Genomic DNA, 16,875 nt, shown 5'->3' with positions numbered 1-16,875 from the left:
CAGGGTGGTTGGTAACTGGTGGTACAAGCGGAAAGGGGGTGATTCTACGCGAAAAAAGAAGTCGAAAATATAGAACAAAAATCTTTCTTTTATTTTTTTTTTTAATTTTTCCATCGAGACAACGATCTACAATGAGATCCGTTATAACGAGACGTGATAAAGTGCACGCGTACCGAGCGAAAATTCAAAGTCGATTTCCTCGAAAACAAAGCCTCAAACGAAAAATCTTTATTCTATATTTTCGACTTCTTTTTTCACGTAGGATCGCCCTCCTTCCGCTTGTACTACCAGTTACCAACCACCCTGTATAATATGAGCTTTGAGATTTCAATCGGAATTCATGTACCAACCCTGAAGAGAGGAGCAAAGCTCGGTAGCTTGAAAGGTCACTTTGGACAATGTTGAACTACTACGAGTAAAGGATTATGTTCCGGCGATCAAAGATATGTTTCGAGAAAATTCTAGCCTATAGAAACCAGATTGAACAGTTTCTGCAATAACGTGTCTTTTGAACTTGCAACTTAGTACGTCAAACTTCTGAAATCTCTGGATAGATATTCTTTGTCTAAGCAAACGATACTTCTCGCAGCATCGTGTAATCCCCAAGAGAGAGAGAGAGAGAGAGAGAGAGAGAGAGAGAGAGAAAGAATTTGAAAGAAACAAGTGACACAGAAGGGACCAGGAAAATCGAAAAAGGTAGATGAGGAAAAGAGCAACATCAGAGTAGAGAAATTGGATCTCAAGGCAGCAAAATGTTCGATAGAGGCTAAAAAATTGAAACGTCGGTGAAAGGACAGAAAGGAGACAGAGGAAGGTATAAAATAAAAGGCGGCTGGCCACGCGACAAAGCAAAGGATAAAGATATATGTATAGTCTGTTAAAGGGACAAGAAAAAGACCCTAGAAAAGGAGCTAGATAGAAAAAGGACGAAAAAAAGGAAAAGGGAAACTTGGGTAAAGATTCCGCCTAAAAGAAAGGTGGAATATAGTAGTACTATAGGTATAGCAGTGGATGTATCGGGAGTGTCACGAGAACAACTCAAGTAGGATGCAATACCGAGTTTGCTGGAGGCAGTAAAGCAGATAATGCGTCGTCAGATATAGACCATGCGGTAGCTCGACACAAGCAGCCACAAGTCTCGACATATCCATGTAGGGGACGTTGCTCTTGGATCCAGATCTACATGCCTCTCTATTACATTCGTTTCCAAACCACGCATCTTTCGCGAAAACACCCTTTCTCGGAATTACTAGAGCAACTTTGATTACGCTACTTCTCTACGCAAATGAAATGCTTCAATTATGAGACATGGTTCGAGAACAATGAATTCTTTTAAAGGAGAAGAGCAAGACTAACTTCTCTGGGAAACAGTTTTATTTTTTTTAATACGCTAATTTTCAAAAGTTTTGGAATATTTATCAATAAAAATATAAACTCGGACCAAAGAAGACGTTTTTATTCTTCGAATTTCTCTTTCCTCCAAATTTCCATTTTTATTAATAAATATTTCAAAGATCTATTTTATAGAAAGGTTTTGCAAATGAAAATTCTAAAACGTTGCTATATCATGCATACAGCTGTAGATATGGTAGCTCCACATCGATAACTGTCGCCACCTAACGCTTTAATTTATGACCACGCTATATCGTTTCCACTAGCTATACATCTTCAGTGAGAGATAGACAAATAGCCCAATAATGTTACTTGATTACCTAGAGATTACTGAAATCTTCTGAATACCCTTTCTCTGGCTAGTCTGGTTATTTACCTTATCTCATTTCTTTACTGCACATATGTACCTTCATGATGAATCAAGATGTGCGTAATCGTGATACAAGTTGATCTTAGGACAACAGGAATATACAGTCGTTATTGCATCCCGTGTGCAGTTTCCTCCCTGTATTTGGACGCGGATTAGCCCGTGGATATCGAAGTCATTAGATGGCGATGAAACTTGGTTAATATGGACATTTATGGTACGGCTGATACGGTATAATTGTACGGGCATTATGGGTAATCAGTAGGAAGTTGATTAGCTCTTGACAATACTAATAGTGGTGTTTAGTTCAATACTTATTTTTACTATGAAGTAAACAAAATTGATCTTCTTACTACGAAGAAGACGAAAGAACAACTATATTAATGAATCCGATTTCATAGAAAACACAGCTTTTAATTGAACCTAATTTGACATAACCTAACATCTTCGGTGAAATTAACCATCAAATACACCAAATCCAAAAAATTCTGTTATAGCACATTTATGTAACAATCAAAAACAAAGAGATAACCGAGTGTTTTCGGGATAGAAACTATCCCAGTAGAATCGTTACTCGATCGAAGCAAACAGAGCGAACGAGCCCCTAGAGCAAACGAAACGGTGGGAAAATATTTTTGTCCGGTAGGCGCCGCCATCATACAAACGTAGTCGTTGATCCTAAAAAATTCGCACGTAACCATCCGCGAGTGGCCTTTGAAGGCCATCCATTTCTTTGAAGTCGGGTTCGTTGCAAGCCCCAGTGTACCCGTATATTTTTAGTTACCAGTTTCTCCTTTCTTGTATATTACCGGGCTAGCCGTGCTGTAAAGGGCCATTTCTGCCCGTGGCCCGGATAAATGGCCAAGTGGAGGCGTGCATGCCGCTCAAAGCCGTATTCACTCAAATCTACTACTCTCATCTGCTTGCATTATATGTAAAAATCCGATTTTCCCTTATCCATCTATATTTTTTTTCCACTTCAAGAGGCAAAGAAAGAAAGAATCAGTTATGTACGCTATGTAAAAAATTATTCAGTTATTTATTTGTTTTCAACAAAATGTTGTTGCAATTATTATTAAATTACAGGTGAACTAAATTTGTTTTCATTATTTGATAATCATTAGACTGTAGATGTTTATACAAATTCTAATTTTTATTGATACAATTAAAAAAATGAAATCTAAATAAAAATTTATTTCTAGCTTCTAAATATTTTAACATATGCGTTATATTTTAAATATTCTATGTATTTTTGTATGCTACGTATATGCATTTCTTTTAAACTTTCCTACTATTAAACGTAGTGATGATGATCGCAAACAATAAAATCATTGCCGTTTGATTCATCCGTAGCCGTTATTTGAAGTAAATCCTATCAAAAGTAAACAAGTATCCCGATGCTTTTCGCAGTAATACATATATTTACGAAAGTATTTCGGTATACGAAACTGTTATCGAGTATCGTCTGCGAAGGTATGTCCAATTAAAACTTTCTCTTGCATCGTTTCTGTACGAAATATGCAAATGTGAAGTATAAGGCAGAGACATAGAGGATGGGCTTGAAAAATCTGTTCCTAAGAGAAGTATTATAACGCTTATAAAATAATGAGCTTGAATATTATCCACAGTTTTTCTGTCAGGCAGCCCCCTATATTCCTGTTCACATGAATAATTCATGAACGGAAATGAATAATAAAATATTACGAATCGTCGATGTACCGAGCTGCCTAAGTGCCACCTATTTCGCTGTTTTTACGCGTGTTGCGACCACGATTACCGACACGGACGAGCTGCACCAGATTGTAACACCGTGTTACCACCGAAAGCAATGATGTCCAATAGCCTGGTCATTCGCCGAGTATCTGCAGCTCGCGTTGCTAGTTTCGTACCAGGTCGGCAATCAACATTTTTCCCGGTGTATTACATCTTTTTTATTTCAGACAATATAATTTACTACTTAAAAAATTTTCCGAAATGAAGTTTTTATTTTTTTCCTCTTCTTTCTCTTTTTTTTTTAGAACTCGTTTCGCAGAAATCTATATTTTATCAAAAATTCCGTTTGATCCTATTAGTTTTTTCATTTTTTTTTATGTTGCTCTGTATTATATTTTTTCGTAATTATTTAATTTATAATAACTTGAATAATTTTAAGAAATCATCTGTCTACATTAAGACTGCTATAAGGTAGTATAATTCCGTAGGTATAATTCCGTTTGATCCTATTATTTTTTTCATTTTTTTTTATGTTGCTCTGTATTATATTTTTTCGTAATTATTTAATTTATAATAACTTGAATAATTTTAAGAAATCATCTGTCTACATTAAGACTGCTATAAGGTAGTATAATTCCGTAGGTATAATTCCGTTTGATCCTATTATTTTTTTCATTTTTTTTTATGTTGCTCTGTATTATATTTTTTCGTAATTATTTAATTTATAATAACTTGAATAATTTTAAGAAATCATCTGTCTACATTAAGACTGCTATAAGGTAGTAAAAATATATTTCGACTATATTTGACAAGGCAAGAGGAAAGCATCACGCGTTCGGCAGAGGTTAAAGATAATTCGTATCGGTGTGCTATTGCGACTTCCTTTTTTTCAGTATACTGATACATCAGGTTTTTCGAGCAATCGTTTTCACTACTTATCGAAAAACGGATATCAAGGTTACTTACTGATTTTGCTTTACAAATAAATAAAATATAAACAAAGCTTCATATGCGAGTCATTCGTTATACAGAATAAAAACAAAACTTCTCACCGGGAAGTAATAAATATTTTTTTCAAAACGATCAGGCACTTAGTTTCAAGTAGAAACTAAAAATAAAACAAAACGCTATTGAAAGATAAATCTAAAATTAATGATTATGTATTCTGAAAGTGATAAGAGCGATAATAAACCATCATAAATTCATTAAAAATATTCTATTACCAAAAAAAGACAGCGACAAAAAATCGTCACAAAAAAGATTCCGAAATAACCAAAGTATCATAACTATATCAAAAAAAAGCATCTCCTCGTTCATTAATCTTCCGAAAGATAAGGAATATTTTTAGGAGTACCCTACTCGAGTTCAAAATTCATCATCGAGTCACATAAAGAGCCATCTTTATGTACAATAGTAAACGGACTCATGAGGCGGAAATCGTTTCCCGATTTCTTGCTGATCATAGCCGAGGTCGAATCGGGAGTGGAGGGGGAGTGGAATTTCAGCATGTCGCGGTCTTCGATAAGATCAATTTAATCGAGAGTACAAGAAAGTTCGCAGGAGTCCAAAGGGGACTTCCACCCCCCTCTTTTCTTCTTCTTCTTCCCCTTTACCGTTCGCTTGTCGAAGCAAACACCGAAAATCCGGGTCAGTGCACATCGTCACAAAGAAATCTACAGCCTACCGTCGCCATATAATTTCGCGATTCCGCGTAATTGCTACTGATGACACAATAAATTCCTCTCTTCTGCCCTAAGAATCTTCAATTTCCGCCCTTCAACCCCTATAACCGGTCCATCCGGTACATGTGTCTCCTCGACGTCCCTCTTATTCCTCTCGCAAAGCCTCCTTCTTTTCTTCTCTCTTACTCGTTTCTTCGCGTCGTCTCTTAAGGAGAACCTGGTTTTCTCCGGCGAAATACAAATTTGTCCGGGAGTGTTTGAAAAAGGAAGAAGAGGAAGAAGAACGAGGAAGAAATGCTCGGGGGACGAGGCGCGGAAACGCAAATGCTCGCAGCGACCCGGTGAATCATTTATCCGCGTCGTTCGTTCCGCGAGCCCAGCGACAGAATCTTTCTTCCGTTGGCCTCTTTGCTCGCCTCTTCCGGCGCATTGTGAACCCTGTCCCCTGCGATTCCCTTTCCTCGCCGTTTTCGTTTCCCTGTTGGGAGACTACTGGGAGACTCTGGATCTGTGGATTACCCGGGACTCGGTTTTCTTCAATTATTAATCGTCTTTTGCGGTTCTGGTTGAGTTGCTGTTATAGCGAAAAGAGAGAGGAAACAGAGAAACAGAGTGGAACGGATGAGTTTCGTTAAACGTTGCTAAAACAATTTCGTTGAGCTGTTAGAATGATTAATCTGCAGGGAAATGAGTATATATTTATGTGTTTGATAGGAAGTTGTTTTGTGTAGTTAGGTTGTGGTCGATGTAAATCTATTTGATTCTAAGTGGATACAATTTAAGCGGTCTCAAGTGACCCGGGATGCTAGAGAGGTCTTTCCAGGGTTAAATGCTCCACTATTAGAGAACTTGGCTCTTTTAGTCCAATCAGTGACTTGTACGTGTGCTAATGTATATACTCTAATACCGTGCCATTGATGTTTCTATCTCGTATATTCTAGTGTCAAATTTTTTCTCTGTTACTTATATTTAATTATTTTCTTTCCAAATGATATTAGTATGAAATTGCTCTATACATTTAAATTATATTGCGTATTAATAACGTTCACTCTGCGATGGAAAGATGCTTTTGAACTTCTAAGGAACCAGTTCATTTTATTATCCAAATATCTACCAAAGTAACCTAAACTCGAGCCTTTCCACTTACTAACCGAATATGTTTCCCTACCACAATTTTAGATTACATATGTGTCATTAGTAAATAATATTACGTGCAAGTACATCTTCAGTGCGTACAAAGTACCGAACTTTAAACACAATTTTCTCTCAAAATTTCAACTATATATTCGCAACACTGTTATATAAAGCGTGTAGCTTTCATGTCTACTAATTGTTTCATTCCCTTTCATTCACAACTTGCTACATCATCTTCCACTTTCCTTCTTCCATTTATTGTTACACCATTATATTATACACTAATGCAATTTCTGTTAATTTCAGTTTAAAGTGCTTGAAGCAAAAAAGATGAAAAATAAATGAAATTATGCCCTTCAAAAGATTCGACAGAAAGATTAATTCGACGAAGAATTGGAGGAAGAATGGCGAACGAAATTTCGAGATCCCACGGCACACGACACTTGACATTATCTTCGCTGCGGTCGTTTTAAAACGAAACGATGCTGCTCGTTGGAAACGCGGCTGCAATTTCATCTATATACATCTACGTCTGGGGACACTTAAGTCGCGAAAGGGATGACGAGGAACTCGTCCATGCAAATTGACATTAATATGCAATTGGAACAATAGATCCCAATTAATTATCTCTGGTTAATTGGGATGCCGTGCCGTGCTGCACGACGTCTTAACGAAGTTACCATGCATTCCCCCTAATTTGGCAGCAAAACGATACGAAATTGCGCGATGTTGCCGGAGAAAATTAATATTTACCACGGTAATTTCAAGCACGCGTGCATCTTTCATTTACATGCGATACCAACGTGTTGAAATTATTAAAATTGCCGATTTGTTGTTACCATGATAAATTCCAACGATATATTTTATCATCTTCGCCACCGATGCATCATTTACGTTTCATCGAATGTAAAATTTGATTTTTATAGCTATAATTGCGCTATTCTATTCTATGATAGGAGGAATTGTTTTGAGTTTTAGAGAATATGGATTGAAAATTCATTTACCAGACTGAACTACCTATGTTGTACAGACGCCATTAAAGTAGATGCTCATTAAAGTAAATTAGCTATTTGACGAACATTCAGTTACTTACACGTGAATCATTAAACTGATTTCGTCAATGACTACGGAAACAATGAACTTCGCGCCTTATGACTAGTATTTTTAGATTCTACTCGTCAAAAGCCCCCTCGCCCTCCTCCGGTGAATATTCGCAACCTAATCTCACAACATCCCTACTATAAGATAACAGCAACAATAATAATCGTAATTACTACAGCCACGAAGAGCATTTGATGGAATCGAGTGTCGAGCCTGCAAAACCGGTAACCAGATCACCAAGCTAGGGGATCTCGTTTGAAACCCAAGACAACTGACCAAAAGTAGAGTCGAGAAGAGGACGCGAGCGAACGATTATTCGGCGAGCGTTAAGCGAACCGACTTGGAATCTAGATGCTTCCGATAAGGCCGTGCCAGCGGCACGTTGCTGTCGTAGGATTTGAAGGGAAGCGAAAAAGAAAAGGTGATGTGGAGGTAAACGACGAAGAAAACGGGAAAGAGGAGAGAGAGAGAGAGAGAGAGAGAGGGGAAAAAGGTGGAAGAGAGTCGCGTTAAGCCGGGATAAGAAGCGTCTTACGGTGAGATCGTTACGAGACGATCCATTTTCCTTGCAGCGGCTAGGAAAAGATCACGAAACGAGGAAGGAAGGAAAAGAAGGGGCGACCGTTTACATACCGTGGTATTTCCGGTACCGTGTCTTCCGGCTATTCGAGAGAACCGGGGAAGCTCCGCTGACTCTCTCTTTTCTATCCCCTATGAGCAACAAGACACCTCGTCGTTTCACCTCTGATGCTTCGCTGTTACAAGGCGAAATTCTCGTTAAAATTTCAATACAATCCCCTAACTCGTAAAAAGGTACTATTCCTTTTTCGATTTTTTTAGTTGTGATACTTAACTTAATGTTTGGAATGGTTTGAAAGGTTATCAATATATGAAGTCATTAACATAGGTCTCATGTATAATTACTTACTAACTTATAATTCTATGACGAGTGACAATTCATAGATTTGACTTTTGTTACATAAGTAGAATAAAACAAGAAGATTTCTAATTTTAATTGTACAAAGTATTTTTACTTTTTGCTTTTTGTTCTCTAACTGTAGGTTTTCAGTAGGATAGCTTTTAGTGTTTATATGAGATTTATATACTTCCTATTAGAGGAAGCACGGGAAGAGAAATGTTTGAATAGGGGAAGATTATCTTTAACCAAATAAAGATATCGCGTTAACATTAGTGAAATGAAAATAACGGGCATACGTTTCACCGATTTGTCAAGAGATTTTACTTTATTACAGGATTTCGTATACGATACCTTGTATACTTGCGTAATGAAATGGAGAATTTCATAAAAAATGGGATTGATCAATTTGTCCTCTGATAGGTTCAAATATAGAATCTGATAACAAATGCTTTATTAGAAAATAATGGTACGTGCAAATATTTTTTGTAGCTACTATTGTATAGAGTTGAAATAATAACACAAACATCGCGTGCAATCTGTGTGTTCTTAGTTCTGTCAACGAAATTTCAAGACAGTTGCCGGATGGATCGTTCTCGTAAGGTAATTCGGAAAAGGAGGTTATTTCTCGGGCGTGAAAAGTGTTCACTTGTAGCTATTACGCGTTATATATTGCGCCTGGCTGTAATACTTGGTGAAAGGGTTAAAACCCCGGACAGAACGAATACATTTCGCCCCGATGGAGAAGGGGAACAGGAAGCTAAGACGTTTATTATAAAGGTAAAGAGAAACGGAACGACGTAAACTGTGCGCCATTTACATACAATATATCCACGAGTAAAACCGCATTTTCTACTGTATGTGACATCTACGTCCTTTGCGACAGTCCAGAAGACGAAATGTTTCGCCCGCGCGATGATTTACATCGCAAACACTCGAAAGCATGAATGTGTTCCTAGCCACGCAAACAAAAAGAAAGGCTTCATTGAAAAAGCAGTGACATGTCGACCGAAGAAATTTCAATTGATATCGTTGAATCTCGGATACAAATGTTTAATCCTTTTAAATATGGCTTTCGCCAATGGACGACAAAACGAAAATTTCAGTGAGCGGTATTAAAATCTTAAATAATTTTAAGATGAAGGAATCGCTCATTGAAGACTCTATTTTATGATAGTTATACAAATAATTATAGCTTTGTGTTTATACTATATGATTAGGAACGATTCATGGAAATATACCCGTATTTAAAGAGTTAAACTACAATAGGCAGATAGCAAGTTTCGTGGATCGAATCTATTAACACGCTCGGTCGATAAATTATCGAACAAGTTAACTGCATAACTGACCTTGTCAGAATCAGATATTAATCGACATTTTAACAAATTTTCGAATGTAAGAATGTAGTATTCTATGAAACCACTTTTCGTCCACGTTTTCTGAATAAAAATAGTTGACGAAAAGCGGAAAAGGAATATCATGAATATCTATGGGAACATTGAAATTCTAAGAGGTTAGGATCTCTTAACGGAAGACTCTCGGACGGAAGTCCTTGTCAAACATGAAAAAGGCTAATGCATAATGTAGAAAAAGAGGAAGGAGAGGAAGGTTAATTTATTTACATAAGTCTATGTTCTTAGAAATGTCTAGAATCGATTATGTCTAGAATATTACGCGTTTTTTCAGATAAACGCCCGATGGTGACATATGTACAAATCGCTCGTGATCGAACGTGTAGAGTGCATCGATCAAATTTCGGATGTCATGATTTGTATTACTGTAATGTATAAATAATCGAACGTTTCTTTAAATGTTTCTAACTTGTAGAATATAAGAATGATATGTATATATCCTTTAATACATTTTTATATCTTGATGAAAGAATATCATTCTGAATGTTAAGTCCAAAATAGAGAAACTATTAAACGTTATATTAAAACCGATTAAATTAAAATGTGTTTAAACATATTCTATCCACATGAAAAAATTACCTATTTTTTTCTCTTTTTTTTCCTATATGTAAAAAAGCAGAGGAACATTTGAATTCAAATACTCCTGTTTAACATGGATATTATGTCAACGATTTCCCTCATTTATTGGACTTTTTTTCGTTCTCTATTCTCTTCTTTGCCAGAACGGGGGGGGGGGGAATAGTCTGGCTCGAATTACGAAACTATCGCAAATGAGCTTTTTCAATAGAAACCTATTCCAGCAAGAAACTCGTATGGTTATACGCATGATATGCTATCTGGATATGGTGCTGACAATGAACCTCGATCGCACACCGCCCTCAAGCCTATATGTCTTGCTGACAATTTAGCAGCGCGATTCGTACGATACTGTCGATACGATAAACTGCTCGGGGAACGCGAGATGCTTGCAAATTGGCGGCAACTATGTCGCCACATGTAACACAAATTGAGGTTAATTAAAGAGGGAAATATAGCGTGGTAATACGGTCATGATACGTCTAAATGCATTCACATTTTTAATAGACCTTCAGACTTATACGAAATCAGCTTTAATTCACAATGTAATACGATAAGTACGATAAATTATACAGGGTATCTAGAAATGAAATAAATAAATTAGTTTTATATAAAATTACGTGTAGACAAACTGATTTACATTTTTTCTTTGAAAAGCAAGATTTGAAAAAATTGTATCTAATTTTAGATGTGTGCAGAGAATGAGCACAAGAATTTATCTATGCCCTTGTACACGATAATTAAAAAATTAATAACATTAACGTATGGATAAATAGTCTTCATATACAAAGATCACGAATACCAATTTGTATTTTACTTTGAACTTTAACTATCAGCGAATTTCAGCGTTATGCTTCAAGTCGCGTTATAATTTTAATCTGCTTCAGAGGAGGTACAAATGTCAGTGGCACTAAGAATAAACATAGACATTACGATAAGCAGGAAATCAGAAAATGAGTGTCACTCGTGCTTCAAGATTCATATATCAAGCTATCCTGTTATTCGCGTGTACTATATGCTACGAAAGAAAATCGAGACAGTTTTCCGTGGGCGAAACCGAGTCTTTCGAGATCCCGTGAAAAATATGCATGTCACAGTATCATCGTGAAACCTTTTCCGACACGATAAAACACGACGTCGCGAATTGCTCACATGTTGTCGAGGCCCCGTGCTTCTCTTCTTTTTCCCTCCCTTTTCACTTTCCTCCCTCCCTAACCCTCTTTCTCGCACGTAATATGATTCCATCACGGCAATGGCAAATATTGCACGCAATTTCCCCTCAAATTGCTCTCGTGTAACTTAATTCGCTGGCGATGGCGAAGCGCGTCAACCCTCCTTTTTTTCCATCGGTGATAATTTCTCTCACGATATCAGTCACACAGATACGCTTTTTTGTCAGGGTCTCCGCCATGTTAGACGCTCGCGACGATCCACCAGAATCGAAACTCTTTTTTATATACGATTACAACTTAGCCTGCATACATACTTTAGTTGTTGCAAAAAAGAATCATGGAAATTTGATATTTTAGTTGGTTTAAGTTTAAGTTAACTCTCATCCTTTAATGTATTCAATAATAGATCAACATTTTTTAACTGGAAAGAAAATATCGAAAGAGGAGATAAACATCCATAGTTTTATTATGGTACAGTAAAAAGGATAAGTTTCAAAAAGTTGTTAGAAACACAGATACAAGATAAAGAAAATATATTATTTATAATTGCGCGTTTCTTATCATTTCTACGTGATACTCGCGACGAAACTTTTCGTACTACATTAGTCGAAACAATTAAGAGACTCGCTTTCACTGAGAAAGCTTTGAATATTTATTTTGTCGCCCGGTGAAAACGTTTATACGAACAGTTTAATAATTCTGAACGATGTAATTTCTTACTTTTTTAAGTACCTTTCTCGTTTGCAAATTCCCATCTTCCGCATATAATTCACCCAGTGAAACCAATGAAACCAGCAAAACATGACTGAGAGTAGTTTCTTGATATCTCACGTTACCACTATCAAGCAAGTATCACTTATCGAAGCATATACATACATACACATTATGTTTTATTAACATTATCAAACTACCAACGTCAACCCTCCATGAGAGTTAATTTAACATCTATTGTCAATGCCATCTGCTAAATAAAAGTTGGAACATTTGTTCCTTGGACTTTGAAATCGCTAGTTAAAAACTTTTAGGGAAAAAGTTTTTAGGAACACCGGTGCACATGTTTAGAGAACGCGTAGTAAAGTAGTGAATTACGGTAACATTTTGCGAGAAGAAAGAAAGCTACTAAAGAATAATCTTATTGTTACCATTTTCGTCTAAACTGGGTGCAACTGAATTTATCATCGAGGAAAGGGGAATGAAGAAAAAAATGGTCGATATCTGGACCGACGTGTTTTTCTCAAGTGTTATCTGCTTCAAAGGGTTGTTGCAACATCATGTCGCCTACTCGATATCCTTTAATGAATTAACACACGAACGTACAGAGGGTGACGCATACAGCTCGAAAAAAAAATCGTTAATCATTGGCTATCCTACGGAACCTGTGTACTATCCAAGATAAACATGTATTACACTTTTCATATCGAGAAGCAGACCTTATTGCGTAAAAAGCCGGGAGAGATGTATCTATGTATGTGTGATAAGTCCATGCGCGTGAACTGTGTATATAGTACCTTTTTATGGAATACGGTATCTTCAAAGTGGTGTATCCATTAAGTGTACTGTCATATCGCCACGCGTTTTTTTACCACGTTTTCGTTTAGAAAACTTTGGTAAAAGAAGATCATTTCGGATATTTTATGGAGTAATTACCATTTTTATAGGAAATACCGGTTCCTTTAAAATTATATTACAGAATGTTTAATGTCTGGTGTTTTAACTACTCAAATAACAAAGATTTCATCTTTAACCTGATCTTTTTGCTGTCCGAAATTCTAACTAAGATAAATGGATTTGTATCCTAGCATACAATTCACTCATGGAGAATGAGATGCTATATTATGTCACGTACATAAAGAATCTTCTATCTGAATGTGGAACTCATGCTGTCATATTTGCAATATCTATATCTTGTTTTCTTAAAGCCTAATTATATTTCAAAATTTTCAAAAATGAGAAATAAGATTATAAAAAGGGAATAATTTAAATGAAAATAAGTTAAAGAAAATTCTAGAAGAAACTTTGACGGTATATCAGATTCTACGTTCAAATACCTTCATAGCTATTTTCAATTCCAACAATAGATTCGATCTCTCGTGTAAAATTTAAAACTACTTTAGAACTGTCGGTCGAAGCGTTGGCAAAGTTCCTTCCAATGAATTCTTTCTGTTCATGGGGTTTGCCGGTTGTAATTCGAGATGCAGACCGATGTCTCTACACTTTCAACGAGAAAAGCAATACGCAGGGAACATCGAACGTAAACAATAAGCTCAGAACGTGAAAAAGATGATTCAATTGTCTATTACGAAATTTCTTTTTATTTAGAATAAAATGCAATTAAAAATTTTTCAAATTTAAAAACAAAATAAATTTGTTAAATGATAAGGAGATATTTACAATAAATTGCACATATAAATGTAAGAAATATATTTATATCAATATTAAAAACTCGTATGAAAAATGGACGAATAATAAAGCGTGCAAGTTTCTGCACACTTCTGTTAGGACATATGAGAAAAGTCTGGTGAAAATATGCTGAACAACGATCGGGCTTCGATCTTCTTATTCTATCGAGAATCGATACGTAAGACGCGTGGTCCATCGAGGGAGGCCGTCTAACAAGCGTATTACGTTAGAAAGAAATGGCTAACCACGATTCGTCGATAGAGGGTGAAAGAGAGAAGCCGATAGAGTCCATCGATCGTCGACGGCAAACACGAGCGCGCTCGCCGAAAAAAAGATCTGCAGACTCGTCTCGATAATCGAGAAGATTATATTAATGTTTCCACACAGATACAACATTATGTCCAAATCTAATATCTTATAATTGGAAAAAATGAAAATTAGATTGCAAATCGTAGGCGCGAAATGAGAGGTAGAGTAAGGTATACTTATAGAGAAAGAGAACGGTAAATTACAGGGCGGGTCTTGCCGTGGAAAATCGATGGGAATACACGGAGAGCGTGTAGAACGAAACACGGCGGTGCTCCAGAAGAAAATTGCTTCGCGTCTTCATCGACGACGCGTGATCACTTCCGTCACGGAACCCGCGCACGTAAAAGGTCCACCATTTTCACGCTCGTGGATCGACATGAGAATTATAATAGAGAAAGAATTTCTGAAGGAAAAAAGGAAATGATAAGTATATTACATACCTCGCGCCGTCTCGAAGATGTAAATGTTCTCTTGCTTATTTTCCAGGAACAACCCGATGTGGCTTGGTAGTCCTCCTGACGTTTACGTGTATGTTGACACGCTCGACGATGCAGGTGGTAGTAGCGGTGGTAACAGCGACGCTGGTAGTAGTAGTGGTGGTGGTGTAGCGATGGTGATGCCCCGCTGGTAGTGGTTGGAGATACGAAAAAATGTATACGCGTAACGCGACTGCGCCACTGGACCGAAGTGAGACTGGCTCGAAGCGAGTCTACCGACTACTAACTACCAAAGCGACGTGATACGAACCGTGTGCGTCCTCGTCGCGGTGCTACCGTGTACTACGTGTTGCTGCTGCCAGAGCCACTACCGCTCTACTCGCTCCACGACGACCTCTTCCCTCTTCTGTGTCTGTGCCTCTCTACCATCCCTCCGAGTCTACGCAGCAGCAACCTTCGCCTCGCACAAGCAGCGCGGCGCGGGGTTGCCGCTACCAACGTCGCCCCATCGTATCGTTCCACTGCGCTGAAGGATATTTTCAAACTATACCTGTAATGTATAGAACCTGCCTGCTATTTTGCATCGCTGCTCCGCGGGTTTTGCCTCTACAGTCATGGAAATGATAAATATTATATCGCCAAGAGATAATGTTGCTAATCGTTTGTAACGATAGGATTAAGCGGAAAGAGATGAAGCCCCGCTAGGATTAAACTCGAGAATAATCTAGAGAATAAATATAGATCAATGTCCTCCAGATGAATATACGAAATTATTAGAGGTTTTAACAATGTTTGAGGATCGTTTAAAGGATTAATTTGAACGGAGACGTAAACGAATGACGATGGTAATAATATTACGGTTAGGAATAAATGTAAATTTCAAATACAATGTTGTATCGTGGGAGACAAGTATGAATCGATACCCCTGTAGTTAGAAAGAAAAATACAGATAAAGTAGAAGCGTTATAGACGATAGCACGAGAAGCGTGACGTAAAATGAGATTTAAATTAGAAAACGTAATTCACGCCATCGTATTTTGCAAGTTTGTTTTTACCAACAATCGTGTTATGTACTAGCGTTACATTCCCTTTTTTGGCGTTTAACAAGAATTGACAAATAACTTTGCTCGTGAGGTATTACGTATATTGTGACGTCGTTGGGATACTGAATTATCCAAGCATTTCCCAGCATTTGCATTTGCTAATTAAAAAAGAAATGGGATAAAGAGGATGAAAATTGTTTGAAACGATATCGTTAAAAGTAGCGATTACATATTTTAATCAACCTCGTATTTCCTACGTAAATCGTGTTACTACCATCGTCATGTAAATTTGCCACGACACACATACATTACCAGATAACTTGTCTCTCGTATCTAGCCAACGATTAATCTCCGTAACGTGGCGATTAAACCACGACTGTGAGTAGGCAAGAATATCGATTCAAACGAATCGGATGCAAAACATGGTGTGTACGATGTTCGTGTGCGTGTGCACGAGCCGAGGAACAGTTAACCGTTATGGGAAGGGAGAAAAACACGCGCTAACGAACTTCATGTTGACCAATAGTCGTGGCGCGTTCTTGTTCGACCTACACGTCCGATAAATGAATTCTGGTAAAATTTTTTATCGTTAAATTACCTCGACTTCACGAAAGTCAACATGCAGAAGGGACAAGAGGGGAATAACTACAGATGGACGGGACACTCAATATACCATATATTGCGCGAGCATGTTTCACTGGTATCTCGCATTTCTTGGAACACACAGAAGAAGTTAGACGTTCTTCCTCACCAAGCTCAGGTCATATACATTCGCTGGTTCCTTAATTGCCAGCCAGGAGTGGTTTCTCGCTCAGGAGACATACCGACTAGTCTCTTTCCAACCCATACACTGACGATGTGCTTCATGCGACCTTCCGTACAATCCAGTTTCACGATCGTGGGACGATCAGAAAAAAAATCGCCTTGCGCAAGGGTTCGCTGCTCCGGCCGTCAGTTTAAAGTTTCTTAACGACCGGCGGAACTGGATTTAAAGTGAACACTATTTTACGATCTTGTTATAGGTGTATCTTAGATCTTTCATTGTGTTTATAAGATGATAGATCGACCAGATTACTTTAACTGGATCTACCGACTACTAAAGTGTAAAACATTTTCAAAAGAAATCAAAATGAAAGTTATATGAAAAAATACGTAAAGTAAATCCTTAAAATTACGCGCCAAATTTATAAAATTTGTATAAAAATTACAAATTGATATTAA

The 16,875-nt window shown here is 37.3% G+C and overlaps 1 protein-coding gene across 2 annotated transcripts in view; it reads right to left on the bottom strand.

Annotated features, from left to right (window-relative positions):
* Positions 1-14,925, bottom strand: part of LOC117209095 — a 44,962-nt gene extending 30,037 nt beyond the window's left edge. Inside the window, exon 1 of one of the 2 annotated variants that reach the window (XM_033450701.1) lies at positions 14,615-14,925. The gene's annotated coding sequence lies outside the window, so the exon portion shown is untranslated. Of the gene's footprint in view, positions 1-8,022; positions 8,048-14,614 lie in introns of those variants that run through there. The other variant, XM_033450702.1, reaches the window with a different exon arrangement.
* Between the last annotated feature and the right edge of the window lie 1,950 nt (positions 14,926-16,875).

Source organism: Bombus bifarius, unplaced genomic scaffold (assembly GCF_011952205.1).
Source record: "Bombus bifarius isolate JDL3187 unplaced genomic scaffold, Bbif_JDL3187 scf7180000008165, whole genome shotgun sequence".
NCBI lineage: Eukaryota > Metazoa > Arthropoda > Insecta > Hymenoptera > Apidae > Bombus > Bombus bifarius.
Note: the sequence above shows the minus strand (reverse complement) of the source record. Positions and strands in the feature narration are given on the sequence as shown.